Raw genomic sequence first — 13,559 nt, 5'->3', positions numbered from 1 at the left:
TCTTAGGTACCACAGGCTGTGAGGCTAAGCTGAGAAATCATTAGTCCGTGTGGCTGTACCTGTTCCATCTGACAAAGCAATGTCCCACCCTTCAGCACTGGGGGATCAGGAGCCTAACCCCCTGCTGGTTTTATGATTGCACCTGGGTTAATAGTTACTAATTATATATAGTTATTAGCAGTATAACTATGGTCCCTATAAAGCATTGACATTATAGTTATTCATCCAGCTTGTCCCTAGTTTCCGTCGTGAACGGCTGAGCTCATGCAAGGGCTGAGGATAGCAAGGAGTAGGGTCCACATTCAGGCTGTCTCTGGAAACCTGTTCCACTGTAACTGTCTCTTCTCTCCCCCCACACTTTCTCCACGATGCTCCCTCCTCCATTTCTTGGCTTTCATTGGAATCTGAACTTCACAGGTGACTCAAGAGATGGCTGTGATGGTCAGTGGGTGGTGCTGACTCATCCTTCAGTCCTCCCCACAGCCACTTCAAGACAAGCGGCTATCACAAGGGCTTGTCCAAACACCAATTTCTGAGCCCTACCCTCAGTTTCTGATTCTGTCAATCTGGAGTGGAGACTAGAATGTGCGTTTTTAACAAGTTTCTAGGTGATGCTGATACTGAGGCTCAGGAACCACCCTTTGAGAACCACTGTAAGACATCATTACACTTTCACCCTGGTGAAAATGCTCCTCTTCCTTTGCTACATTGAGCTATGCCACGCACTCTCCAACCTGTGGCTGTGGTTCACGGACATACACACACTCTCAGAAGATCTAATGGCATCAAGCTCACTGTTGTCCCTGCTACTTTAACTTCTGAATTTGTCCTGGGTGTTTCAACAACCATGGACCTAGCATCCTAGATTTTAGAACGTATTTACCACCTCAGTTCAATAGATTTTCACCTCAACTCTTGAATCTTATTTCCATTACCCACTGGGAGAGTCATAACAGGAACCTTTTCATCACTCTGAACTTCTCTCCCATGTGACAATATAAATGTCCCTTTTCTTCTCTGTAGTTCTCAACCCCATTCCTTCCAATTCTCACATCTCACTGAAGCTGCACCTACTCTTGAGCACAAGGAAAGCTTGATCACCTCGATCCCTTTATTTAATTCATCTTTCAGTGCCTTGGCTTCTAGCCCTTCTCTATATGGCCTAGAACCCATGGCTGGTCGTTAGAATTACTCTCCATTTATTTGCAATCTTATCTTTCCACTGCTCTTTCCAGCGACCAGTGCTGGGTCATGGCCACAGCCTGTCATGTCTATTTTTTCAATGTGCTGGGAGAGGTGATAAGATATAAACATAAATAACCACCGTATGCCGTGTTGCATAAAAATGATAAGCATAATACAGAAATCCACAGACTTGTGAAGGTGGGAAAGACTTTCTAATTAGGATGATTGGAAAAAGCTTCAAGACACAAATATAAGAAAGACATTACTAGTCTCTAAAGCTCCTTAAGTATAAGCATGGTGTAATTTATATTCATTTCACCGATAGTACCTAACACTTTTAAAAAGAGAATTAATGGGCTTCCCTGGTGGTGCAGTGGTTGAGAGTCTGCCTGCCAATGCAGGGGACACGGGTTCGTGCCCCGGTCCGGGAAGATCCCACATGTCGCGGAGCGGCTAGGCGTGTGAGCCATGGCCACTGAGCCTGCGCGTCCGGAGCCTGTGCTCCGCAACGGGAGAGGCCACAACAGTGAGAGGCCCGCGTACCGCAAAAAAATAAATAAATAAATAAATAAAGAATAAAAAGAGAATTAATGAATTGTGTCTCCTCTAATGTCATTCTTTATCTGTTATGCAGTGCAGTGCTCAAGTGAATAAATTTTAAAAAGCGATTTATCCCTGTCTTTGTGTGTGTAGATACTCACATACATATATTTGTTCTATAAACATTGAACAAACTGGGGAGGAAGATAAATACTGTCTTGCTTTATCCATCAGCATATTGTTTTCATTTGTGATAAAGTGAATGCCCCCTTTTGTAACTTAAGCTTTTGTAGTAAAAATTAAAATATTATTCTGAAGAAGGAAATCAACTTGCTTTTGGCAAAAAGGGGTAGAAATAATAATCACCTTATGTTTCCTGAGGACCCACTATGTGTTTGTTAGGCATATGTTACCTCATTTATCCTCCACCATCACCCTGCAAGGCTGTAATATATATTATCTTCATTTTGCAAATGGGGTTCAGATAAATGATTGTATTTCATTAATTCCAGGATGAAATTTTTATAAAACGTTTTTGATCTTTGAAATTTGAATGAATTTTGTAACTGATGATGTTTTAGATTTGATAAAATAAGTTGCACTCATTAAGTATTACTTACAAAGTTCTCATTCATGGCTGAATTTGCTCTAAATCTTCTACTTTTTCCCCCATTAAATTGCAATATCTTGGGCTTCCCTGGTGGCACAGTGGTTGAGAGTCCGCCTGCCGATGCAGGGGACACGGGTTCGTGCCCCGGTCCGGGAAAATCCCACATGCCGTAGAGTGGCTGGGCCCGTGAGCCATGGCCGCTGAGCCTGCACATCCGGAGCCTGTGCTCCGCAATGGGAGAGGCCACAACAGTGAGGGGCCTGCGTACCGCAAAAAAAAAAAAAAAAAAAAAAAAAAAAAATTGCAATATCTTTTATAACAAAAGCAGACTTTGAGCTCCTTCTCCAAATTTTCTCTCTCCCTCTTACACACACACACACACACACACACATGCATGCACACACACATTCTTCCTCTCTCTCTCTTTCACATGTCCTTATATCTCAGTCCAAACTAAAAATATCCTGCTCATAAGATGCTCTGCCTTATGTCAAGTCTTATGTTTATTTTGAGTTTAGCCACGGTGAGCCTCATCTAACTCATGTGTCAGCCTCCTTTCTCCTGCTAAATTACTGTTAATCTATTTTGTTCAATTCCATTTTACCCACAACCCTTTAGAATTAGTTGCTTTGACTTTGGGGAAGAAACTAATCTTTCTTATATATTTGGTTAATTGAACACATTAATCATGACTGATACAATAAAGGTATTTTTGTTTTGGGGGGGCAAGTTACCTACACTGGGCCAGTGTTCCTCAAACTGAGCACACCACCTCAAATGCTTGGTGTACCTTCTTGGGGCATATTTTACTTAGAAGGGAAGTAGGACATTGGAAAATGTAGATAAAAATCTTTGAAAGAAATATTTTTAGCTTAAAGCAAACATGTAAATATCATGGACTAGAATGAAATATCCATATGCATTTTTGATTATATCACAAGTGTACCCCTCTTACTGTCTCATTGTGGTTTCTTCTTTGTCTTTGGATGTAGAATACCTTTGTTGGTAGGTTCCAGTCTTTTTTATTGATGGTTGTTCAGCCATTAGTTGTGATTTTGGTGTGCTCATGAGAGGAGGTGAGCTCAAGTCCTCCTACCCTGCATCTTTGTCTCCTATCCTCCATGCGCTTTTTTAAGCTGGTGACAGACTATTCATGGCGACTCAGGGTTGAAACCACAGGCTTTGGAGCAGGACTTTGAATCTCAGCTCTACCACTTTCTACCTGTGGGCCTTGGGAACTTGCTTAACCTGTTTGTGTATCAGTTTCTCAATCTTCTCATCTATAAAATGGGAGTAATAGTGTCACCTGCCTCATGAGGTTATCATGAGAATAAAGGACAAGCACATATTAAATGTGGGGAGAGCGGCTGGCATAGTGAGCTCTTACTGATGTGAGGAATTTTCACTTTTATTTATACTCCGCACGTCCCAGGGGCCATTCTCCTCTCCTCTTTCGCTAGGGTGTTGGTGTAAATGTCTGAGAAGCCCTTCCCCAGGATTCTCTTCAGTGTGCTGCCCTTGCTTGTCTTCTGTTGGTCTTTTGTAATGTTTCAGGAATGCACTGTTTTCTTTTCTCTTTTCTTTTCTTTTCTTTTTTTTTTTTTTTTTTTTCAGCACCATTAAAAACAACAAGTAGCTGTTTTAGAAATTTGGGAAGTGAAGGGGGAGGACTCTCAGTTTCTCTCATGTTTAAAATGAAATAACCTAATAATTAGGAACAGTGTGCCATAGTGAAGATTTCAGAGCGAGAGATGTGAACAATTTCAAAGTCTCAACTCCCTTTGGACGCCCTGATCATAAAATATGAAGTCTGCAATTAGAACTTTCTCTTGTAAGACTTGGGGTATGTATAGTCTCATCTGGTTATGGCTCATTTGGGAATGGCTTTTCTGACGCAAATGAGGTTTTAAAAAAAAGCATAGTATCTCTTTATTTGGTCAACATTATTTCTGCACTTTGTTTCTCCTTGTCAGCTTTAAAAGGAAGAGGAAAAAAGCAAAGCATGCTGCCAAAACCTGGCAGTAGAATTTCAGGGAACAAAATCTCTCCGGCTATAGCAGCATTTGAAGTGGCTGCACAAGGAGGGCCCCACAGACCATTCTTGATGCCTCAGAACATGACGTGCTGCAAAGTGAAGAAAACCCCAGAGCCCGGAAGCCATGGGGCAAGACCAGCATAGGACCAGAGACACCTGCCCCTGTTCTTTCTTGCCTCTTCCATCTGATATTGTCTTTGGCTCAAGGGTCCAGGAACCCACAGGGAGACACTCCAGTTTACCATTGGCTCTGCTGCACCCAACTCCAGCTCCTCCTACATGGCCAGAACCTACACATGCGGAGGGCGGAGGGCAGGACAGAGGCAGCCTAGGGGGCTGGAGGGCAGTGGGAACTGGCCCATTCTCTGCTACACCGCTTCATCCACAGTATCTTCCAGGGGCATTATTTGTGCACCTAGAAATAAAAGTGTGTATATGGACCATAACTCATAGTGATCAAGTGCTTCTGACTCGCCTTGTGGAAATTTATTATGAGGAATTGTGGAGACTGAGAAGTCCCCTAAGAAGGTGGTATCTGGTGTCTGCATGCTGGAGCCCAGGAAAGCCAGTGGTGTGATTCAGTCCAAGTCCAAAGGCCTACAAGCCAGGGGAGCTGATGGTGTAAATCCCAGTCCAAGGGCAGGAGAAGATAAGGTGAGATGTCCAGCTCAAGTAGTGAGGTGGGGGGAAAAATTATGAACTCCTCCTTCCTCTGCCTTTTGTGCTATTTAAGGGCCTCAAAAGTAGATGCTGTCCACTCACACTGAGGGGAACAAGTTAGTCCACTGATTCAAATGTTAATCTCACCCGGAAACACCCTCACAGACACACCAAGGGATCATGTTGAATCTGGGCACCCACAGCCAGTCACGGTTACACATAGATTTAACTGTCACAAGTACTGGACACTGGACCAGATCTGCTGAGCCAGAGCCTGTCCTAGGGACTTGCTATCAACGCATAACAAACCACATCATACAAACAAGCACTTATTTCTATGGTGACTATGGGCCACCCTGGGGGTTTGTGGGTCTACACTGGGCTTGGCCTGGTGGCTGGTCTGCTCCGGTAGTTGTGCTCTAAGTGCCTCTCACCTTCTGCCTGTGCCTAGCAGGTCAGCCTGCACATGTATAAGAAAGAGATTGGAAATATGCAAGGTCTCTTGGAACTGCACACTCACTTCTGTCTCATTCCACTGGGCAAGGCAAGTCACACAGGCAGAGCCCGATATCAAGAAGCAAAGACACATCCTCTGCCTCTCTAGGGTGGAGTGGACACTGTGCTGTTCCTGCTGATCCCTGGTCAGAACCAAGGCTTTGATTCCCTCGGCAGCTGGGAACAGTGCTTGCTGATGATGGCCCCCAGACAGCCCCACCCCGACTCCCACCCTCTTACTTCCATCCTCACCCTTGGCACCCCATCCCCACTGCCTACCAGGCATGGCCCTTGGCTGAAGCACATGGCCTGGCCCAAGGGTGCCCCCCATGGCAGCCCACACTCTGGGCTGAGCGGTCAGATGTGGGAAGATAAAGACCCTACCCTTGCCTCAATTCAGAACATATCTGAAGGGCCACCCTGGCTCCAGAGCTTCCCATGGGATTGGCCAAACCTCAGTTGCATCTAAGTTAGCTCCGCATTTCTTTCTGCCTGATCTTGCTTCCTCACTCTGTAAGGGCTGTTCCTAAGAGCACTCCTCAATAATGACCACATGTGGGACTTCCCTGGTGCCACAGTGGTTAAGAATCTGCCTGCCAATGCAGGGGACATGGGTTTGAACGCTGGTCCAGGAAGATCCCACATGCCGCGGAGCAGCTAAGCCCGTGCACAACTACTGAGCCCGCACTCTAGAACCCGCGAGCCACAACTACTGAAGCCCGCGTGCCCTAGAGCCGGAGTGCCATAACTACTGAGGCCATATGCTGCAATTACTGAAGCCCACAAGCCTAGAGCCTGTGCTCCAAGACAAGAGAAGTCACTGCAATGAGAAGCCCGCGCACCACAACAAAGAGTAGCCCCCACTTGCTGCAACTAGAGAAAGCCCACGCACAGCAACAAAGACCCAACGCAGCCCAAAAATAAATTTAAAAAAATAATAATGACCACATGCACATCTAGGCTTAGGCATGGGAGGAATTCCGAAGACAGTGGCAGAGGGCGTGGGTGGAGCGTAGGAAAGAATCACACCAAGAATGTGGTTTCCTGCAAACCACACCTCAGCATTCAACAACTAAAGTGCATCCCAGCTTAGAACAAAAAGTATGTGTTCGAGAAACACTGAACCTCTGTCTGAAATGTCCTAATAAGTGTTTGGACCCTTGATTGGAGCTGGAACTCAGTTTGCAAAGGCAGGTGGTCCTGAAGAGTTGTGGGCAAATGGAAACTTTGTAAATTGAATCAAATTCCAAGTGCATGGTGGGAGTGTGGTATTCTAAAGTGAAAAAGATACTAAACTGTTTTGTGGATAATCACTTTAATAACGTATTGATTTTTCTATGTCAGGTTTTCTAGATCAGCATTTATTTCATTTTTTAAAACCCATTCCAGTTTTTTTATAATTCCATGTATGAAATTATAGCATGTTGTCATAAATTTGGGGGCTTTGATTCTTAGTAGATTTCCTTTGTATCAACTGAGAGGAACCTTAGTGGATTCAAGGGACTCTGCGGAAAGACATGGGTGTAGGATTGTTGGAAATGCGGGCTATGGATATAGTGAACAGAGCAGACAAACATTCCAGGAGAAGAGATTTTTGGCCAAGTAGTTATTTCTCTGGTAAACAAGCAGGAACAGAGAAAGTAGAGAATTTGCTCGCTTCAGGGATGGTGTTGATAAGATAGCTGCAGCAGGAGGACAAGTCAGCAAGAAGACCAAGAATTCTGATAGGATAGTTCTTACAAGGCTGTGTGCAACCCCCAGGGGTAAGAAAGTCTCGCTGGCATGACCTCCAGTGAGAGGAAAGGACCGGCTCACAATAGTGATTTACTCAGTGCTTTCATGATATGCAGGTCATGCTTACATTCATTTCCCCCCCACTTTCTGGGAAGGTTGAGGTTTCTGATATGAGTTTCCTATGTCAGTCAGGGTCCCGCAAATAGTCTTGATATTTTAAATAGACAGAATTTAGTATAAGGGACTCGTTACACGGGAGTTGACAGAGCAGAGAGGCCTGAAGTGGGACAGAGAGGCATCCCTGAGGTCATTCAGAGCAAGACGCTGCTACCACTGCCTAGAGCTTAAGGGGCAAAGGGACCTTCTTCCTGGGGTGGCCAGGAAGAAGCTGGAACCACAGCAGGTCTTGCAGCAAGAGTTGGGTCCATGGGAGAGGCAGCTACTGCTATAGACAACACCCAAGGCACCAAGAGAGGAGAAAATGCCCTGGCTTCTCCTCTCCTGCCCCAGAGTCTCCGTCAGGGCCTCCCTCTGGCTGAACTGATGCAGAAAACAGAGGGCAAAGGAGGCTGGGAGCAGTGATCCTCTGTGACATAGGACAGGGCAGAGTAGGGCAGGAAATGGCCCAGCCCAGCATGTGGCCTCTATGTCCCTTCTCTCCATGGAAATGTCTTCCTTCTCCGTCTCTGTGAGTCTCCCATCCCCGCCGCTGCCTGCCTCTCCCAGGCTCCCCGACAGCGGGTTTCCAGGGGGCATAGCTGGTACGTGGCAGGGGCAGATGGGGAGTGAGAGGAGAGATCAGATTATCCTTCCCCACTCTCCCTGCTTTGCTGCTGCGTCTCTGGCAGGGCCACGTCCTTCCAGGATTATGGATGTGGCTGGTGGCCTTTCCTCCGTGGCTCCACGTCCCACTGGGACCCACTAGGACTGTAATGGCTTCCATCTACTGCAGGCCTCTGGCTGGCTGACTATCCCCTGTCGGTTCTCTTAATCCTGCCCACAGCTGTGTCAGTAGTATCTTTATTCGTCTCTTCATTCAAACAACTTGGGTTGCATTCTGTTTCTTGCCAGGACCCTGGCTGGTGTCCTGACCTACTGCAGCCTTTCCCAGACTCCTTGCAAGTGTCATGCTTTCCCCCTGCCTAGATCAGCAACTGTGGAATAGCAGCAATAGCACAGACCTTAGTGGCAGACAGATATGTTTTTTTGTTTTTGTTTTAACGTTTTATTTATTTATTAATACTATTTATTTAGTGGCACCTGGTCTTAGTTGCCACACGTGGGCTCCTTAGTTGAGGCATGCATGTGGGATCTAGTTCCCCGACCAGGGATCGAACCTGGGCCCCCTGCATTGGGAGCACAGAGTCTTATCCATCGCGCCACCAGGGAAGTCCCGGTTTTATTTCTGATTCAGTCACTTAGTGACTGGGTCACAGGATGGGAAGGTTATTTAACCTCCTTAGCCTCAGTTTTCTGGCCTGTAAAGTGGGGATAATGATGGGTTTCGGTTGAATTAAGTGGGAAAATCTGTCCTAAGCAGTGTGTTCCGAGCCTCATCAGCCTGCTATCTCCAAACAAGGTCTCACATTCTCTTCATATTCTAATTTTTATGGCATGAATTCCTATCATACTTGGCTGCAGGCAGTTAACTCCCTTCAAAGTATTTCCGGCTAGCTCTAGAAGTTCCCAAAGACGCTCACTTGCCAACCTGCCTCTGTCGCAGTTGCCACGGGCCTCTGCCCTCCTCTGTCCTCCTGCCCCGGCTTCCATACGTCCACCATCTGCTTGCAAGGCCACCAGCTTTGGCTTTGCCAAGGCTGGAGTGTCTCCAGGGTCACTGTCCACCATGAGAACACAGCCCACACCCAGAATGCTGACCCCTGCTGCTCCCAGAGAGCTTGGTCCTTGGGTGCCTCCTCGTGGCCCGGTGCTTTGGGAGGAAAGCACAGTGGCTTCCCTGGCTCGAAGCTGTCTCAGCCCCAAATGCAGAGCCTCCGGAGCCTCTGACTGCTTCCTCACCGGGTTTCACATCAAAACAAAACATCTCACAAGAGGTTCTGGAACTTGTTTCCATCCTCTCTTCTACAGGGGGCTCACGGCCAGGGCTAGGATGGGAACAGATACTTTGCCATCTGCTCCATTTCCGACCCCCTCCCTCCACAGCCTTCCCCAACCCCCACCCCTCCTTCCTCTTCCATTTACCAAACTGAAGTTTCTATGTGTATCAACCATTGTGGGGTGGACCGGAGGGTCAGTTAGGGAGGTGAGGTCTACATGTCCACGCCAGTTACATACGAATGATTCCTGGTACAATACTTGGCACATGGTGGGTCCTCAAGAAATGGTAGATGCTATGATCGTATAAATAGGAAATCCCATTTCCTACCATCCAGATGCTACAAGTTCTTCAAGGTTCAATTTAGATGTACTTCTTACAAGAATCTGTTTAGTAGAAAGTGTTCTCTCCCTCCGTATTAGTTTTCTAGGGCTGCAGTTACAAAGTATTAATAACTGGGGGGCTTAAAACAACAGAAATTTATTCTCACAGTTCTGGAGTCTAGAAGTCTGAAATCAACGTGTCTTCTCCCTGGTCTGCTCCAGGGACGGATGCATCCTTGCCTCTCCCTGGCTTCTGCTACTTCTCTCAATCCTCGGCACTCCTTGGCTTGTAGCCGCACCCCTCCAGTCTCTGCCTCTGCCACCTCGCGGCCGTCCTCTCCCTGCGTCTCCATCTCCCACGGCATTCTCCTCTCCTATAAGGACACCAGTCATAGTGGATTAGGGCCACACTGATGACCTCATTTTAACTTCACTGTATTTGCAAAGACCCTATTTGTAAATAAGGTCGCATTCTGAGGTACTAAGGGTTAGGATATTTTAACAGATCTTTTTGGGTGACAAAATTTAGCCCGTAAGACCTTCCAATAATCTAAAATCTAATAGCAATAATCTTATTTCTCTTTTGATATCTGTCACATTCTAGCTTATTTTATAGTATTTATCTTTTATTTCTCCTTACAACACTGAACACTCTGAAGACAGAATCTATTTCTGATTCACTTCTCTGTCCCTGACAATACCTGCCTGACTATAATAGTTTTGATAGTTAATAAGTGACTGGGCTGCTCTCCTGACTCATGACCAATCCATCAGACTAGAGCCTGTTACCACATGCTTGGGACATGCATTTCTGAGTTCCTTGTGTTTTCAACTCTTTGGTTGATTTCTTTTCTTTTTTTTCTTTTTTTTTTTTTTTTTTTAAATTATGTTAACCCCTATGTTCTTTTTTTTTTTTTTAATTATTTATTTGTTTATTTATGGCTGTGTTGGGTCTTCGTTTCTGCGCGAGGGCTTTCTCTAGTTGTGGCAAGTGGGGGCCACTCTTCATCGCGGTGTGCGGGCCTCTCACTATCGTGGCCTCTCTTGTTGCGGAGCACAGGCTCCAGACGCGCAGGCTCAGTAATTGTGGCTCACGGGGTTAATTGCTCCGCGGCATGTGGGCTCTTCCCAGACCAGGGCTCGAACCCGTGTCCTCTGCATTGGTAGGCAGATTCTCAACCACTGCGCCACCAGGGAAGCCCCTGATTTCTTTTCTTAAAAGCACATAGGTCAGGGAGTTCTCTGGTCGACTAGTGATTAGGATACGGCACTTTCAGTGCTGTGGCCTGGGTTTAATCCCTGGTTGGGGAATTGAGATCCCGCAAGCTGCACGGTTCAGCCAAAAAAAAAAAAAAAAAAAAAAAAGGAATATAAATCAGGAGGATGGCTTTGGCCAGCTGAAATAGCTGGTTACAGCCTGCCTCGGGTGGTTAAATATTTATGTTTTCTGGGAGTGAACAGTGGGCTTCACGCTACCAGGAAACAATCTTGTTTGTCCCCAGTTTATGACTCTTTTTTCTTCTTTTGCATTTTCAATTTCCTAATGATGTCCTTAGTTACAGTTGCTATAGAAGTATTTTGATGTTTCCTGCAGTGCTGGGTGGGGCAGTGCCTGGTGCCTCTTTAGTGAGGGTTCCTGACGACGCCCAAGCCGGGGGCTTCATTTGCTAGTTTTCTGGCCTAGTAACTGGTTGTCATGAGGGAAGTGATGCATATTTATTTTGGTCCCCTAATTTATCACATTGATTTTTTTCTTCTTCATTGGCTCTGGAGCGCTCATCATCTTCTTGAATAATCAACCCATCATTTCATAGAATGTAATGACGGGAACAGCCTCATGTTCTTGACATAGAATAAATCTGTAAACAGATACAATCCCTCTGATATCAGTGTTATGAGAGGCAATCTAAGTGAAAGCACTTGAAATCTTTTAGGGACGTACAGTTTAAGAGTTGAACTTGAAGAATGGTTAGAGGAGAGAAAACTGAGCTATCTGGAGACTTGGACTCTAGTCTCTTCTGTAAAATGTGAACAGTAATAGTGATACATGTCCACCTGCTTGACAGGATTGTTATAAGGGTCACATGATTAATGTCTGTGAAAGCGATTTGTAAGCTATACAGTGCTATAAATGCTCACAAATGTCATTGTGTGTCACAACAAGTAGAATCTTAACAGTCTTGGCTCTGTCTTTGAACTGGGTGACCATAGGAAGCAACTTAATCTCCCGTGAAGACCTGAGTTTGCCTCTTTCCTAAACCATCCAGGCAAACAGGCCATTTTGCAGCATTTCAAAGTCATTTTGTGTGTTAACCTTGTCTATTCTTTCCTCATTTTTTATTTTGGGGAGGGAAGGGATAATGTGACTTTAATTATTAGGTGGAAAAGGAGAAAAAATTGTGATATTTTGGATATCTTTTTTCAAGTTAGTTGTTTAATATACAGTCTCTGTGATGCATCTGCTGTTTATTTGGCATGTTGGCATAGGCCATTATAATTTTGCTCCTCTAAAAAGGTGGGGTTTTTTTTTTTCATGTATTTTGTTTTAGCAGAGACACTCATCAACTTACCAGAACACATTTAGGCATGCAGACTCTGACATTTCTAGGGAAAAGTTCTGAATGCATTTAGTGATATATTTTAGTTTTTAAAATAATCTATCAATTTAGTCTAGAGATGCTCCAGAAATTGAGCATCTCTTTATAAATTCTTTATAAAGAATTTCCTGCCTGACAACTCTAGACATATTTATTATGCAGCTTCTCTTGACGCATTTTCAATTTTCTCCTTTGGAGCAAATCTTGTGTGTTGAATGCAGTTGGTTCCTAGACACTGACTCATTTTCCAAATATGAGTACACTTTTTTTTTTTCCAATTGACTTTCTCCTGCCAGTATGTCATCCAACTCTTTTTAAAGTACTGTCAGAATATGGTCAACTCATCATTAACAGGGAACAGGCTTTCTGCCTACTTTTACAAAAGTAGGATGAAGTCAGATAATTTGATTTTTAAATTATAAGAAAAAAAAAAACAAAAAGAACAGCCAGAAACCTAAGTAATTTCCAGGCTCGGGACTACTATTCTAAGAAGATTGAACAAATGAGACACCCAGAAGCAAAAGGAAAATCTGCCATTTGCATGGTTTTGAGTAGAATGCAGCAAACTTTCCATTTTATTTTAAATATCAAGTAGCTGTAATGTGAGTCAATATAAATAAACCAAGGAGCCAAGGCTTCATGGAAGACAACAGCAATTTCATGAGGGCAGACAAGTGTTTAAGCATCTTGACATGAAAACTTGGCCGTACACTCAGGACTATTTCTCTATATTTAGAATTTTGGTGCAAATTCCATCTCTGTATCTAGAAAACAAACCCAGAAGTCGTACAAAGTCAAGAATAAACAACTCATTTTATTAAAATTCCAATAATGTCAGCTCTAAAAATACCCGAATTTTCTGTTCTACCTAATCAAATAATCACCTTGACAGTTTTTGCAGCCACAGTTGCTTATGGGACTGATCACAGTGACCATTTGTTTAAGATGAAGTTCAAAGTTAGCTAAATATAAAATATATAGTGAAGATTTGATTCAACCATGTGGATAATTCACCCCCGAAATGTATGTATAATTCATACATTTCCTATATGTCAGGAAATGCCCTTAAAATGTTCTTAAGTTGTGGAGGAAAGGGATAATTTGTTGCTGTTGAATTATCAGGTTACCTGCCCCCATCTTCCTCTTCACTTCAAGTGTGTATTGTAGCCTTTATTAGAATAATATTTTGTAGGGTAAAAATAGTTTATCCTGCCAAAGCTTCTCTCCATTTGCCAGTTCAGAACTTTGAAGTGGGTATAATAACACCTCTAAAATAATATAAGGTTGTTGCAGTGGTAGCGGGATGATGCAAAGCACTTAACAC

The 13,559-nt window shown here is 44.3% G+C and overlaps 1 long non-coding RNA gene across 2 annotated transcripts in view; it reads left to right on the top strand.

Annotated features, from left to right (window-relative positions):
* LOC309814000 overlaps positions 1-13,559 on the top strand; it is a 62,812-nt gene that overhangs the window by 33,834 nt on the left and 15,419 nt on the right. The window contains exon 3 of one of the 2 annotated variants that reach the window (XR_014295573.1): positions 4,309-5,214. The exons of the other annotated variant lie outside the window; for it this stretch is intronic. This is a non-coding gene — a long non-coding RNA (uncharacterized lncRNA). Of the gene's footprint in view, positions 1-4,308; positions 5,215-13,559 lie in introns of those variants that run through there. 2 annotated transcript variants of the gene reach the window in all.

The sequence above is a fragment of the Mesoplodon mirus genome, assembly GCF_964341445.2.
Source record: "Mesoplodon mirus genome assembly, chromosome: 12".
Lineage (NCBI taxonomy): Eukaryota > Metazoa > Chordata > Mammalia > Artiodactyla > Ziphiidae > Mesoplodon > Mesoplodon mirus.
The sequence above is the reverse complement of the archived record's forward strand: the minus strand, read 5'-3'. Positions and strand labels throughout refer to the sequence as shown.